Genomic DNA, 13,681 nt, shown 5'->3' with positions numbered 1-13,681 from the left:
CACATTTTTAAAGGTAGTTACAAATGGACGATATGGAATTGCAAGTAATATTACACTTTATGAACAGATAACAAAATATAAATACTTCTAGATCTCATTTATTGATTAATCCCTGTTTGCATATTTTATCATTTTCATCTCTATTTCGACCACCACCTTGTTTTCTGCTTAAATTTACTTTGCACTTTGAACTTTGACCTTTGCTACTATTGCATTGTCATGCTTCACTTTCATGGCTTGGCTCCAGTAGCTTCTTTGTTTCTCTGATCATCTGGAATGTTCTTGCATTTGTCCCAATAACTAGTCCCTTTTTCTCTCTGAAGGGTTTGCCAAGCCGCCTTTCACTTCTAATGTTTCTTTTAAATTTGCAAGTCTAATCATGATTGCATTTGTTTAGTCTAAGTTTCCTGATCTTAGGTATGCGCTGTTTGGTAAGACTGTGTGTGTTTCATTTGTCTTCTACTATTATCTTGAGAGGCAATGGCTTTAATTCGATTTGCAGATTCAATTATTGTTAGAAACATTAGCAGTCATATATAGTCATTAAAACCATGAGACACAGAAACAGACTCTTTAGACTACCCAGTGCATAGCAACCAACAAGTACCCAACTATTTACCAGCACTTGGTCCTTCGTCTTCTCTGCCTTAAGATATCGGAGCAGAATTAGGCCATTTTGACCCATCGAGTCTGCTCTGCCGTTTCATCACAGCTGATCCATTTCCCTCTCAGCCCCAATCTTCTGCCTTCTCCCTATATCCCTTCATGACCTAACCAATCAAGAATCTATCAACCTCTGCCTTAAATATAAGACCTGGCTTCCCAGTCACCTGTGGCAATGAATTCCACAGATTCATCCCTCTTGGCTAAAAAATTCCTCCTCATCCCCATTCTAAGTGGGCATCCCTATATTCTGAGGTGCTCTCCTCTGGTCTTAGGCTCCCCCACTACAGAAAACATCCTCTCTACATCCACTCTGTCGAGGCCTTTTAACATTCAATGGGTTTCAATGAGATTCCACCCCCACCCCCATTCTTTTGAATTCCAGTGAATACAGGCCCAGAACCATCAAATTCTCCTCATATGATAAACCTTTGAACCCCAGAATCATTTTCATGAGCCTCCTTTGAACCCTCTCCAATGTTAGCACATCCTATCTTAGAGCCCCACCAGTGTCACCAATGGGCTCACCTTTGCCAGCAGCCCATTCCACACACTCGCCACTCTCTGAATAAAAAACTTACCCCTGACATCTCCTCTGTACCTACTTCCAAGCACCTTAAAACTATGCCCTCTCATGTTAGCCATTCCAGCCCTGGGAAAAAGCCTCTTACTATCCACACGATCAATGCCTCTCGCTATCTTATACACCTCTATCAGGTCACCTCTCAACCTCCATCGCTCCAAGGAGAAAAGGCCGAGTTCACTCAACCTATTCTCATAAGGCACGGTCCCCAATCCAGGCAACATCCTTGTAAACCTCCTCTGCACCCTTTCTGTGGTTTCCACATCCTTCCTGTAGTGAAGCCACCAGAATTGAGCACAGTACTCCAAATGGGGTCTGACCGGGGTCCTATATAGCTCCAATATTACCTCTCGGGTGGTAACCTTTAGAGAATCCCACACAAGGACTCCCAAGTCCCTTTGCATCTCAGATTTCTGAATTTTCTCTGCATTTAGAAAATAGTCAATGCTTTTACCTCTTTTACCAAAGTGCATGACCATACATTTCCCAACACTGTATTCTATCTGCCACTTCTTTTCCAATTCTCCTAATCTGTCTAAGTCCTGCAGCCTCTCAACTTCCTCTAAACCTCCGCCCTTCCATCTATCTCCGTATCATTCACAAATGTGGCCACAAAGCCATCAATTCCACATTGAAATAATTGATATATAACGTAAAAAGAGGCAGTCCCAACACAGACCCCTGTGGAATACCACTAGTCTTTGGCAGCCAGTCAGAAAAGGCTCCTTTAATTCCAACTATCCATGCTGGTATCTTTCCTGTAATACCTTGAAGCTCTTAACTTGTTAAGCATTCTCATGTGCAGCACCTTGTCAAGGGCCTTCTGAAAACTCAAGTACACAACATCCACCGATTCTCCTTTGTCTATCCTGCTTGTTATTTCTTCAAAGAATTCCAATAGATTTGTCAAGCAAGATTTTTCCTGAGGTAAACTATGGGAGAATAAAACTACAGCTGTGAGTATCCCTGCTGTACCCAGTGACCCTGTGATTCTTGTCTCAGAGGCCGACGTCAGGCTGTCTTTCAGGAGGGTGAACCTTCACAAGGTGGCAGGTCCTGATGGAGTACTTAGTAAGGCTCTGAAAACTTGTGCCAACCAAATGGAGGGGTTATACAAAGGTATTTTCAATCTCTTACTGCAATGGTCGGAAGTACCCACCTGCTTCAAAAAGGCAACAATTACTGTATACCAGTGCCCAAAAAGGGTAGTGTGAACTATCTTAATATCGTTCAGTACCACTCATACCTACGGTGATGAAATGCTTTGAGAGTTTGGTCATGGCCAGAATCAACTCCTGCCTCAGCAAGGTTATGGACCCACTGCAATTGCCTATCGCCATGATAGGTCTACACAGACACTATCTCAATGGCTCTTCACACAGCATTAGATCTCCTGGACAATGCAAACACCTATGTAAGGATGCTATTTGCTGACCATAGCTCAGTGTTTAACACTATCATTCCCACAGTACTGATCGATAAGCTGCAGAACCAGGGCCTCTGCACCTCCTTCTGCAATTAGATCATCGACTTCCTAATGGGAAGACCATAATCTGTGCCGATTGGTAATAACATCTCCACCTCACTGACGATCAACACTGGCACACCTCAGGGGTGTGTGCTTAGCCCACTGCTTTACTCTCTCTACACCCATGACTGTGTGGGTAGGCATACCTCAAATACCATCTATAAATTTGCTGATGATACAACCATTGTTGGTAGAATCTCAGATGGTGACAAGAGGGCGCACAGGAACGAGATATACAAACTAGTTGAGAAGTGTCGCATCAGCAATCTTGAAATCAGCATCTGTAAGGTTAAAGAGCTGATTGTGGACTTCAGAAAGTGTAAGATGAAGGAACACAAACCAATCTTCATAGAGAGATCTGAAGTGGAGAGAGTGAGCAATATCTCCAGGGATCTAACCTGGTCCCAACATATTGATGCAGCTATAAAAAAAGGCAAAACAGTGGCTCTATTTCGTCAGCAGTTTGAGGAGATTTGATTTGTCACCTAAAACACTCAAGTACTTCTCCACATGTACCACGGAGAGCATTCTAACTGGCTGCATCACTGTCAGGTATGGGGGGTGGGTGGGCAGGCTACTGCATAGGATCAAAGTAAGCTGCCAAGAGTTATAAAATTAGTCAGCTCCATCACGGGTACTGGCCTCTGTAGTATCCAAGACATCATCAAAAAACAGTGCTTCTCATTGTTACCATCAGGAAGGAGAAACAGAAGACTTATTCAGTTATTCAGTTTTTTCTGTATTTATTATGTATTACATTGTACTGCTGCCATAAAGTTAACAAATATCACAAACTATGTCGGTGATATTAAACCTGATTCTGTTTCTGTCTACAGTCTATTTTATCATATGCCTCCAAGTACTCCGAAATCACATCCTTAACTATCGACTCCAACATCTTCCCAACCACTGAGGTGGGACTAACTGGCCTATAATTTATTTTCTTCTGCCTCTCTCCCTCCTTGAAGCGTGAAGTGACATTTGCAATTTCCCAGACCTCCAGAACTATACCAGAATCCATTGATTCTTAAAACATCATTACTAGTGCCTCCACAATCTCTTCAGCCGCCTCTGTCAGAACCCTGGGGTACAGACAATCTGGTCCAGGTGACTTACCTACCTTCAGACTTGCTTCTCAAGCACCTTCTCCCTGGTAATAGCAGCTTCACACACTTCTGCCCCCAGGCACTCTTGAACATCCGGCATACTGTTAGTGACTTCCTCAGTGAAGACTGATGCAAAATACTTATTCAGTTTGTCCAACATTTCTTTGTCCCTCAATACTACCTCTCCAGCATCATTTTCCAGCGGTTTAAGATCTACTGTTACCACTCTTTTACACTTTATATATCTGAAGAAACTTTTGATATCCTCTTTAATATTATTGGCTAGCTTACCTTTGTATTCCATCTTTTGCTACTTTATGACTTTTTTAGTTGTCTTCTGTTAGTTCGTAAAAACTTTCATTCCTCTAACTTACAATTAATTTTTGTTTGATTTTATGCCCTCTCTTTGGCTTTTATGTTGGTTTTGACTTCTCCTGTCAGCTCCTTTTGTGACATCCTACCTTCAGTTTACTTCTTTTTTTGGAATGTATCTATCCTGTTCCTTCTGAATTACTCCCCAGAAATTCTATCCATTGCTGCTCTGCCGCCATCCCTGATAGTGTTCCCTTCCAATTAATTGTGGCCAGCTCCTCTCTCATGCCTCTGTAATTCCCTTTACTCAACTGTAACGCCGATACATCTGCCTTTAGCTTCTCCTTCTCAAGTTGCAGAGTGAGTTCTATCATATCATGAAAATTGTCTCCTAAAGGTTCCTTTACCTTAAGCTCTCTAATCAATTATGGTTCATTGCACAACACCCAATCTAGAATAGCTGATCCCCAAGTGTGCTCAACCATGAGTTTCTCTAAAAAGCCATTTCATAGACATTCTACAAATTCCTCCTCTTGGGATCCAGCACCAACCTGATTTTCCCAATCTACCTGCATACAGTATTGAAATCCCACATGACTCTCTCTACATTTTCTTTTTGACATGCATTATTTATCTCCCATTTTAATTTGTAGACCACATCTTTACTACTGCTTGGATGTCTGTATATAATTTCCATCAGGGACTTCTTACCTTTGCAGTTTCTTAGCTCTACCCACAATGATTCTACACCTTCTGATTCTATGTCACCTCTTTCTCATGATTTGATTTCATGTTTTACCAACAGAACCACCCAACCTGTCAGCCTACCTTCATAACCTTTTAATACAATGTGTACCCTTGGACGTTAAGCTCCCGGCTATAATCTTCAGTGATTCTGTGATACCCACAATGTCATACATGCCAATCTGTAACTGTGCTACAAGCTCATCTACCTCATTCTGTATAATGCTTGCATTCAAATAGAACACCTTCAGTCCTGTATTCACCACCCTTTTTGATTTTGCCCCATTTTTACATTGCAACACTGCTAGTTGACTGCAATTTTGCCCTATCATCAGCTTCACAGTGGAAGCAGTCTCAGTGGAAACTGCCTGTGTTTGTAAACCAACTACCCCATCCTCAGTCCTATTGCCCCAGTTCACGTCCCTCTGCCAAATTAGTTTAAACCCTCCTAAACAGCTCTAGCAAAACTGCACCCAAGGATATTGGTCCTCAGGTTCAGATGTAACCCATTCCTTTTGTACAGGCCATACATTTCCCAGAGGAGATCCCAATGATCCAGAAATCTGAAGCCCTGTCCTCTGCACCTGATCCTCAGCCACTTATTCATCTGCAATATCATCCTATTCTTACCCTCACTGGCGCAAGGCATGGGAAACAGTCCTGAGATTACTACCACGAGGGTACTGCGTTTCAGTTTTCTACCAAGCTCCCTAAAATCTCTCTTCAGGATCTCCTCACCTTTCCTACCTATGTCATTGGTGCTAATACATACGAAGACTTCTGGCTGCTCACCCTTCTCCTTTAGAATGCTGTGGACCTGATCTGAGACATCCTTGAACCTGGCACCTGGGAAGCAGCATACCATCCGGTCGTCTTTATTGCATCCACAGAATCTCATCTCTGTTCCTCTGACTATGGAATCTCTTATCACCACTGCAGTCCTCCTCACCTCTTCTGAACCACAGCTCCAGACTCCCTGCCAGAGATCTGGTCACTGCGACTCACAACCTGAAGCACCTTCAATAACTCCAAAAGACTGAGGTTTGGTAAAATATTGAAAGGCTTTTATTCGCTGTACAATACGACCTCCACGACCTCCACGGTGAGTGTCTGCCCCTGGACTGAGGGGGAGGGGCAAGGTGAACACCTTTATACAGAATTCTGTGGGAGGAACCACAGGGGCAGTCAGCAGAGGGGCGTGACCAGACAGTTAACCCAGTTACAACATATATATATGGTATACCACATTCACCTCTCCTTTTCTTAAAAAGAGTCCCGCGGGGTGAAGTGACTGACAATATTTACAACAAGTATATTTACAGGTCAAGTCTATCAGGCGGTCAAGTCCGTCGCTGTGATCTACGTAGCACCAGCGGTGATTGCGTCGGCGACGGCGGTTGTGCTGGCTCTGGCCTGACTTGAGGTGCCAGCACGTTAGGCATTTTTAATCCCTCATGCGTGTGCGTCAAGCCCGGTATGGGAGTGTCGTGTGGTGTCTGGGTAGGGTTTGGAGTGTGCGGTGTTTCGTGGGTACATATATTGGTGGGTACGGGGTCAATAGTCACCACGGAGTGCTCAGGGTAGGGGCCCAGTGCTCCTGTGGGCGCCAGGTCGCGGATGGAGACCGTGTCCTCCCGCCCATCAGGTAAAACCACGTAGGCATACTGGGGGTTTGCATGAAGTAAGTGAACCCTCTCGACCGTTGGGGAGTATTTATTGCTCCTCGCATGTTTCCGGAGCAGCACTGGCCCCGGGACGTCAGCCAAGTTGGTAGGGTGGTTCCGGCGGTCAACTTTCTGGGAAAAGAAAAGAGCCGCTCATGAGGGGTGGCATTGGTAGCTGTGCATAACAGGGAGCGGATGGAGTGGAGTGCCTCGGGAAGGACCTCCTGCCAGCGGGAGACCGGCAGTCCCTTTGACCTGAGGGCTAAGAGTGTGGCTTTCCACACCGTGCCATTCTCCTTCTCTACCTGTCCATTCCCCCGGGGATTATAGCTCGTGGTCCTACTGGTTGCAATTCCCCTAACCAGTAGATATTGGCGCAGCTTGTCACTCATAAACGAGTACCCTCTGTCACTGTGGATATAGCATGGGTACCCGAACAGAGTGAAGAGCTTGCGCAGGGCTTTTATAACTGAAGTGGTAGTGGTGTCGGGGCAGCGGATGGCGAAGGGGAACCACGAGTACTTGTAGATAATGTTAAGAAAGTACACATTGCATTCGTGAAGGGGAGGGGGCCCTTAAAGTCAACACTCAGTCGCTCAAAAGGGCGTGTGGCCTTGATGAGTGGTGCCTTTTCGGGTCGGTAGAAGTGCGGTTTGCACTCTGCGCAGACTTGGCAGTCCCTGGTCATCGTCCTGATCTCCTCAAGGGAGTAAGGCAGGTTCCGGGCTTTCACCAAGTGGAAAAGCCGGGTGACTCTCAGGTGGCAAAGGTCTACATGTAGGGCATATAGCCGGTCGATCTGCGCGCTGGCACATGTTCCCTGGGATAGGGCATCGGAGGGCTCGTTGAGCTTCCCAGGTCTGTACATGATGTCATAGTTGTAGGTGGAGAGTTCGATTCTCCACCTCAGAATTTTATCATTTTTGATTTTGCTCCACTGCTGATTATTAAACATGAATGCGACTGAGTGCTGGTCAGTTAGCAGGGTCAACTTTTTGCCGGCAAGATAGTGCCTCCAGTGCCTAATAGCTTCCACTATGGCCTGGGCCTCTTTCTCCACTGTGGAGTGCCGAATTTCAGGGCCTTGAAGGGTACGGGAGAAGAACGCCACTGGTCTTCCCGCCTGGTTGAGGGTAGCAGCCAGTGCAAAGTCGGAGGCGTCACTCTCTACTTGGAAGGGAATGGCCTCATCCACCGCATGCATTGCTGCTTTGGCAGTGTCCCCTTTTATGCGGTTGAAGGCCGCATGGGCCTCTGCAGAGAGAGGGAATGTGGTGGACTTGACCAGGGGACAGGCCTTGTCTGCGTAGTTGGAGACCCATTGGGCGTAATATGAAAAGAAGCCCAGGCACCTTTTGAGGGCTCTGAGGGTGTTGGGAAGAGGGAGTTCTAATAGGGGACGCATGCGGTCAGGGTCAGGGCCAATGGCTCCATTCTCCATGACACACCCAAGGATAGCAAGTCGGGTGGTCCCAAACACACACTTGTCCTTGTTATAGGTGAGGTTGAAAGCTTTGGCCGCTTGGAGAAATTTTTGGAGGATGTTGTCGTGATCCTGCCGGTCGTGACCGCAGATGGTGATGTTATCCAAATATGGGAACGTGGCCTTCAGTTGGCACTGGTCCACCATCCGGTCCATTGCCATCTGGAAGACAGATACACCATTCGTGACACCGAAGGGGACGCGCAGGAATTGATAAAGCCTGCCGTCCGCCTCGAAGGCAGTGTAAGGGCAGTCCTCCCGGCGGATGGGGAGCTGATGGTAAGTAGATTTTAGGTCTATGGTCAAGTACACCTTGTACTGTGCTATCTAACTGACCATATCCGCGATGCGGGGTAGAGGGTACGCGTCGAGCTGTGTGAATCTATTGATGGTCTGGCTATAGTCCACAACCATCCTGTTCTTCTCCCCGTTCTGAACAATGACCACCTGCGCCCTCCAAGGACTTGTGCTTGCCTCAATGACCCCCTCCCTGAGCAGCCGCTGCACCTCCGACTTAATGAAAGCTCTGTCCCCCGCGCTGTACCTCCTGCTTTTAGTTGCCACAGGTTTACAGTCGGGGGTCAGGTTGGCGAACAGCGGTGGGGGAGGGATCCTGAGGGTGGAGAGGCTGCAAGTGGTGTCGGTAGTGTGGCAGTTGGCATGGTGTTGGGTGGGATGTGTGGGTCGGTGTGTGTATGTGGTCAGTAGCGGGGTACGTGATGTATCTCTACAAAACTGGGGATTTACGACAGTAATTGGTGGGAGGGGCCCATCATACTTCATTGTCATGCTCTTCAGGTGGCTCTGGAAGTCCAACCCCAACAGCACAGGGGCACACAGTTGAGGCAAGACCAGTAATGTAAAGTCTCGATATTCTGTGCCCTGCAACACTAGTGACGCTACACAACACCACCCCCCCACCCCCTGGGTGTCTGTTGTATGCAACCCGGAATCCATGGTGACCCTCTGACTTACCGGCCGTATCATAAGTCCACAATGCTGCACCGTGTCCGGGTGGATAAAACTCTCCATGCTGCCTGCATCAAACAGGCAGCTTGTCCTGTGCCCCTCCACCAGGATGTCCATCATTGCAAGCTGGTGGGGAGCACTTTGGTCGAGGGTCACGGAAACCAGGGTGGGGTCACTGTCTTGGTCCGGTGCGGTCGGGTGCCCCGTGAGCACCCGTTGGACGTAGGCAGTGGGAGGTGGCGCTGACCAAGATGGCCGCCCCCCATGGCTCGCACGTGGTGGCGGCGTGCAGGGAAGACGGCGGCCCTCATGTCTCACACGTGGTGGCGGTGTGCAGGGAAGATGGCGGCAGGCAAGATGGCGACCCCCATGTCCCGCATGCAGCGCTGCTCGATCCCGCTCGCGGTTTTGACTTACAGACCTTGGCGAAGTGGCCCTTCTTTCCGCAGCTGGAGCAGGTAGCTTGTCGGGCCAGGCAGTGTTTCCGGGGGCGCTTCTCCAGTCCGCAGAAGTAGCACTTCACGACTGGCGGCAGCCAAGGTCGATTCGCCGGCGGGTTGCGGGGTCTGCGGCGTCCACGAGGCCATCGGGGGATCGCGTGCCTGGAGAGCCTCAGAGTTGTGCAGAGCAGCCTCCAACGTATCAGCCAGCTCGATCGCCGAACTTAGGGTAAGATCGGCTTTATCCAGCAGCCGCTGGCGCACGTACACTGACCTGGTCCCTGTGACGAAGGCGTCTCTCACTAGGAGCTCTGCAAGCTGCGCCGCCGTCAGCTCCTGGTAATTGCAGGCCCGCACGAGCATCTATAGTGCCCGGACAAACTCAGCACTTGATTCCCTGGGCCGCTGTTGCCATGTCGCTAAGCAGTGCTGAGCATAGACGCTGTTTATCGGCCACAGGTATTGCCTTTTGAGGGCGCTCATCGCGCCATCGTAGCTCGGCTGGTCTCTGATCAGTGAATAAACCCGTGGACTGACCCTGGAGAGTAGAACTCTGCGCTTCGCTACGGGGTCAGTCGCTTTAATCTCCTCTAGGTACGATTCAAAGCAGGCCAGCCAGAGTTCGAAAGCGTTTCCAGCTTCAGGTGTTTGCGGATCAAGGTCTAATTTGTCTGGTCTCAGTGCATGTTCCATGCTTTAAAATATACAGTGAATAAAATTGAAGTACCTTCAATAACTCCAAAAGATTGAGGTTTGGTAAAATACTGAAAGGCTTTTATTCGCTGTACAATACGACCTCCATGACCTCCACGGTGAGTGTCTGCCCCGGACTGAGGGGGAGGGGCAAGGCGAACACCTTTATACAGGACTGTATGGGAGGAGCCACAGGGGCAGTCAGCAGAGGGGCGTGTCCAGACAGGTAACCCAGTTACAACATATATATATGGTTTACCACACAACCCCAAAGTATCCAAAGTGATATACTTATTATTGAGGGGAATGGCCACAGTGGCACTCTGCACTGGCTGTCTATTTCCCTTCCTTCTCTGGATAATCACCTGCTTCCTGCAACCTAGCAGGGACTACCTCCCTGAAGCTCATATCTGTCACTTCCTCAGCCTCCCGTATGAGCTGAAAGACATTGAGCTGCAGCTCCAGTTCCTTAGCACGTTCTCTGAGCAGCAGCAGCTTGGTGCACCTAGTGCAGATGTGATTATCCGGGAGGCTGGAAGTTTCCCAGAATTCCCACATTTCACACACAGTACAAAACATTGCCCTGAAGGCATTCTCACGGCACTAACTGTGATCTAACAACTGAGGAATGAAAAATAAAGAAGAAAGTTACCAGATCTTTACCTCGCCCAAGCCTGATGAGCCAAAGCCACTCCAATACTGGCCCACGCATACAAAGGCCACTCCACTTGCCTCTGCCTTATTTTCATTCACCCTTTCTAATGAATCCCTTTCACTGATTGGACACAGTAAAACTCTGAAAATCTGCCGCAAAGCGTTGCCTTTTTAATCTTCAGCTGCAATCCAAGTGAAAAAGTAGCTTCTTGTCATGCTCTTGCTCACTGATTGGGAACAGTCCAACTCCAAGCTTCAAGGAGTTCCATAGATACTTCTTAAATGTTGAGAGTACTTGCTTCCACCACATTCTCAGGTAGGGCATGGTTGTAGACAGGTTTGCTATGGGAAAAAGTTTATAACTATCTAGCTTGACTGTGCCCTTCATAATTTTGTACACTCTCTCAAGCCTTCACCTCAACCTTCTCTGCTGTAAGGAAATTGAACCCAACCTAAACTGTCTCTCCCCATAAATGAGATACTCCTTCCCAGAGGATGGGCCACCACAATTAGATCAGCATACTTCAGAATAACCCAATGTGATTTAGGCCTGTCTAATTGGATGAAGGCTATCCCAATAGGATTGAAGACACTCCTAAGAACTGTGATTTTTTAAAAAACAGTCCAAGTGTACTGGAGGTCGGCAAACATGGGGGCACTGTAGTCTAGCAGTTAGCGTAATGCTTTACGGTGCAATTAACCTAGGTCCAATTCCTGCCCCTGACTTTCTCCCTGTGACTACTCAGGTTTCCTCCGGGTGCTCCAGTTTCCTCCCAGATTCCAAAGATGAATGGGATGGTGGGCTAATTGATCACATGGGTGTGATTGGGCAGCATGGGCTCATTGGGCCAGAAGGGCTTGTCACAGTGCTGTATCTCTGAATAAATAAAAAAGTAAAGTGATGGTGTGCGACTGAATGACTGAAAGTCAGGAGGCAGGTCTGGAGCAGCAGAATACTGTTGAGGATAACCAGATGTGTGTAAGGATGTACAACAGGGAATAGGATAACAGGACACATCGGAGAAAACCCTAATATTACTGAAAATAGAAAGCTGTGGTTAGGAATATCCAGATATGGTTTAGTGTAATGCTACCATTGAATTTAGGCCGGTACTAATGAGGATAGTGCTTACTCCACTGTTTATATCGTGGTTACTAGGCATTCTTAATGATTCCTAAATGGATAAGGTCGAGCTGTTCCTTGGCCATTACCCGACACTGGGTAAAAGTGGCTTTGGTGGCTTGATTTCGGCATGACCAGAAGTTATTTTGTTCAAGTGACTTCCAGCAAGGTCAATCTTTAATACCCATTGCTAACTATCCTCGAGAAGGTCATGATGAGCTGCCTTCTGCTACAGTACTGTGAGGGCATATTCTGGAATTAGGGTATATCGCAAATATTAATTTCACCAGCAACCAGTCTTTGGACCTGAATGTGGATTGTAGATTGAATTTAAAATGCAGTTCTGAACAATAGTATTCCTGGAGCTTTAAATTGGAGTTGATTACAAATCAGGCAATACTGATTAACATTCATTTTGGGTGTCTCGAGTGTGGGTGTGAAGAAGAAGGTGTTTGAAACTATATGTATTTCAAAGGAGGCACTGTAGGTAAATTGAAACTATAGAATTGTCCAGCTGTTACCTTTGATCTTCAGCATATAAAATGCCATGTAATATTGGTCAAGCAGGCTTCTACTTATAAGAGTGTCTCAATATGATGCCTGTTACTCACTTTTGCTGAACAAAACTCTTCTACATCCACTATCTTCAGTGTCTTTCCAGTGACTTTGTTCACAGTTACAACATTTGGGGGCTTGTCTGGGATACGTTCATATCCCATCATGTAGCCATCAATCTCAGCAGTGTAAATGGGTGAATATTTTTTTAAAGGTTAGTACTCACACTTAGATCTGTTCAGGCCAGTGGCTATGGGATCATGAAGTATCACAACACAGTGGAGAGATGAACTAGTAGATATAAAAGTAGTGTGGGGTGTGTGTGCATGTGCATTTATGTAAGAGACTAGACATTTTTGTGTTAATTTGGTGAGACAGGGCCACCAGTTGTGAAGGGTGGCTACTGACCATTCAGGACACCAGTAGAGTGTGTGTATACTTGCTCACAGAACTGTATAGTAGCAGACGTATTTGCGAGTGTGTTTGTGCGTTTTAAGAATAAGTCTGTAACCTTGGTGTAACAGTTTTAAATGCAAATGGATACAATAGGCATCATGAGTTCAGACACACTTAACTGATAGATTGGAGAATGCATACTCTGTGGTTTTAAGTGTGTTCTGTTTAACTTTTCTCCATCATTTATATTTTGCATAATGTGGGAATTAGTGTGGAGGTATTTGAGGGAGAGGTTATCCCCGATATATCTGTCAGGATGGCACCAATTGGAGTCAGGGGATGTCAGCTCGAGAACCCTGGTGACGCGGGCCAGACATTGACTTTGATTACAACCATCCATAAGCCCTTCAGCTCCGGGAGAAGCAGAGCATTTTGTCAGACCGCTTCACTTGAGGTTACCTGCAGGAATGCGGAATCCTGGCACAAGCTCAACGAACTGATTGAAATTCACCAGATGCACCCTGTGTGTTGGTAAAAGTCAAGTGTCCGAGGAAAATGTGGGACAGTATGGCCCAGGGGGTACAGGATAGTACATAGCCAACTATTGAGAATGCCAGCAATGAAGAGAGATATCGCTTCTTTAAGGGGGAAATGAAGCAGTGACTGGGGGTAATGAGAGTAACTGGGGACGATAATAACAGTGGTTCAGAGAGCTCCATACGATTAAGTGATGTTTCCAATGAGAATGCTCTGCATGGAACATCTGAA

This window comes from Mobula birostris, chromosome 16 (assembly GCF_030028105.1).
Source record: "Mobula birostris isolate sMobBir1 chromosome 16, sMobBir1.hap1, whole genome shotgun sequence".
In the NCBI taxonomy this organism is placed as follows: Eukaryota; Metazoa; Chordata; class Chondrichthyes; order Myliobatiformes; family Myliobatidae; genus Mobula; species Mobula birostris.
This window is presented reverse-complemented; position numbering follows the sequence as displayed.